The following is a 3,486-nucleotide window of genomic DNA, read 5'->3' as shown; positions in this document are numbered from 1 at the left end:
CCTATTTCAATTTTCCCTGAAGTTTCTTTTTCCCGGATTGGAGAGACATCCCGAAGTTGTGCCCTCACAGGTGGTTCTGTTAGGGCCTAGAGACCATAAGCAGCAAATAACCAGCCATTGGCTTCTGTATTATGCTTGCTTGCTTGCTTAAGAGAGTGGAAAGTTTTCAGCTGACCCTTACTGACCCCAAACCTGCTATCTTGCCTTCGTTAGGACACCTAAGAATGTAAGGAAGAAAACGGTGCCTTTCACACAGCTGTCCACGAGATAAAATAGTAGCCTGGGCCAGAGGGATGGAGCGCCCGGAGCTCTGAGTGGCCCAGCAATGATTCCTGTGTGGAAGGTGATTGGCTTGGATAATGAGATGTCAAATGTATTTTATCTAAGATTAATGTTGTTATACTTGCTTCAAAGTAAAGTTGCAGCTGTGACTTGTAACTCCTATGGAACTCATCTAAGGAAAGGGGAGAATTCCCAAAACCTCCCAGACCATGTCAGCCCAAGATAAGACTGTACCATGGTAATAGACTAACGCTTTTTTGCTTCTGTAACTGTGCTTATGCAAGCAATTAGATGATTTATCAATGTGTGGTTTTTGTCTTTAAAAGAGCTGGCCTCTCCTGGCTCGGGACTGCTCTCTGTGCAGCTGTCTGTGGTGGTGCAGAGGGTAGTCACTGGCCAGCTAATAAAGACTCACAATTTGGCTCAGTTTTGGTCTTAAGTGGTCTTTTCTTGCACTTCGAACCATAACAGTTCTATCTTAGAGGGAGGGAGAACACATTTCTGAAATGCATTCAGACCCACCTCCACTGTCTCCTGCAGATCTACAGAATTACTCTTCAGGGGACAAGAGGCAGAAAGGAGTGTCCTCGCCCACTGGGGAACCTCGCAGGAAATGGGAGTGGAAGAGATGTCACCGCCGAAGTTATGCTCAGAAACACGACTCCTCTCCATCATGGGAACAAAGGCTTGATCTTCAGGGACAGGCAGCAAATCTGGGAGCTGGAGAGGCTGATGGAGAACTGCGCGAGCTGTGGGAGACAAGAACCAGGAAAAGAAAGACACTGAGGAGGGTACGAGGGCAGCGTCACCTCTTGCGGAGGACAGGACAGCACGCAAGGGCACAGTGCAGACCAAGGGGCACGATGCCTGCCTGGGACCCGGCTCAGGGAGGAAGTCAGAGAAGGCGCCTCCGGGTCAACCTCTTCCACCACATCCACCACTGTCAGTAAATGCAAAATCCAGACTAACCTGGGCAAGCTGAACCAGATTGTGTCTAGATTACGGGGTGTAAACAGAAAGCCAGGCAGGAAACACACACTGCGCATCAGTGGAGGTGTCTGAGCCCTTCTATGCTGATAGCAGAGAAAACCGTCAACACTTGGAGCCACTTCAACAATGAATTCCACATGCAAGTCTCACTGGAGTCACACAGACTTCCACAGCACAGGCCTGGACAGCATCACGTGTGCACATTTACAGGGAGGAAAATACATAAAATGAAATGATAAGTCAAGGGTAACCATCAAAGCAAGCACGTCTGGATAACATGAAACATTATAGGGTGTCCCAAATGGAAAACCAAAGTCGTAATGGAGAAATTATGAGAATGAGGTTCATGAATGACAGATATTAGAACTGTCTTAATTAGGAAATGCAAAGGGATTATTTATGATTAATGTATTAAAATATTGAAGGGAACATAATTATACTAGAAAACAAGGTAATTAACTCAGGTAGAGAAATGGGGATTTTCACGAAGAGTGAAGTGGATATGCACAAAGTCTTCAAGAAGAACTCAGTACAAATTGGCCTTGGACAAACAAACCAGCAAATCCCGAGGTGGAGTGAAATCTATCCAGCTTGGGCACCCTGTAGGTGATTCGAGACCAGCGCCCCTCCCCCTGGAAGGGTCAGGGATTGATCTCCAGGACCCAGGGGACAGGCCTGCAGACCCCGTACACCCAGGTCACTATCTCGCTGCCCCGGGCACAGAGGAGAGATCTGTGAAGGAGCCTACTGAGGAGTGTGCGCCCTCAGGGGCAGATCAGTGTGCCTGAGTGGCAACCCTCCTCCCAAAAGAGAGCTGTGCACCCAGCTCAGGCTGCGATCCTGGGGTAGGGAACCTCTCGGCCCACTTCACAGCCGGGGAGATCCATTGGCCTGAGGTCCTGCTTGCTGGCAGAGGCCTGGGAGAGGCCACGGAGAGGGGGGAGGGTGAAGGGGAGTGAGACCCGCACTCTGGAGAGTGCGGGTCTCCCACAGCCCCACCCCCCAAACCCAGACTTTCAGCTGAGTGGAGCCATTTCAGCTCCTCCCAGCAGCTTTGCAGGGAAACAAAGAGCACACCTTTGACCCCTGCTAACAGCAGTTGTGGAGCCTGAGGGCAGGCTTAACCAACCCACCCCAGCCCAGACTCACTCGGGGTCCTGCCCCCACTGAGGTGGAGAATAAGGACACACCTGGAAGTCCCAGGGTCCCACCCACCACCCGAGACACAAGAGGGCCTCTCCAGAGGAACAAGAGCTGGTTACAGGACCCAAAAATAGCACTGCAGCTTGCTCCTCCCAGCAAGTGCCACCTACTGACAGGGAGGTCATTCTGCACACCCTTTTACTGCATCTACTGACTCTTATTCCTACAGAATAGGAGAAAATATGCATAATCTACATATCCCATAAAGGGCTAACATCCAGAATTTACAAAGAACTGAAGCAAATAAGCAAGATAAAACAAACAATCTTATTAAAAAGTGGGAAAAAGACATAAATAGAAGCTTCGCAAAAAAAAGAAAAACGGCCAATAAACATATGAAAGATGCTCCATATCACTAATCATCAGGTAAATGCAAATTAAAGCCACAATGAGATATCACCTTAACCCAGTTACAATGTCATTTGTTAAAAAGCCCAAAAGCAATAAATGCCAGTGAGGATGCAGGCAGAAAGAAGCACTTACACATTGTTGGGGAGCTGCAAATTAGTACAACCTTCATGGAAAACAGTGTGGAGATGATTCCTCAAAAACACCATAAGTAGACCTTCCAATTGATCCAGCAGTCCCACTATAGGGTGTTTATCCAAAATGGCAAAAAAAAACACAAAAAACAAAAAAACACTTTTCATCAAAAAGACATCTGCACTCAAATGTTTATGGCAGCACAATTCACAATTGCAAAGATGTGGAAACAACCCAAGTGGCCATCAATACACGAGTGGATTAATAAAATGTGGTATATATATATCATGGAGTTCTACTCAGCCACAAAAAGTAATGGTGATCTAGCACCTCTTGTATTATTCTGGATGGAGCCAGAACCATTGTACTAAGTGAGGTATCACAAGAATGGAAAAACAAGCACCACATGTGCTCACCATCAAACTGGTACTACCTGATCAACACTAAGGTGCTCACATGGTAGTAACACTCACTGGGTGCCAGTCAGGTGGGGTGGGGGGTGAACTCACAACTAACGGATGTGGAGCG

Source organism: Propithecus coquereli, unplaced genomic scaffold (assembly GCF_000956105.1).
Source record: "Propithecus coquereli isolate 6110/MARCELLA unplaced genomic scaffold, Pcoq_1.0 Scaffold635, whole genome shotgun sequence".
NCBI classification, from domain to species: Eukaryota; Metazoa; Chordata; class Mammalia; order Primates; family Indriidae; genus Propithecus; species Propithecus coquereli.
This window is presented reverse-complemented; position numbering follows the sequence as displayed.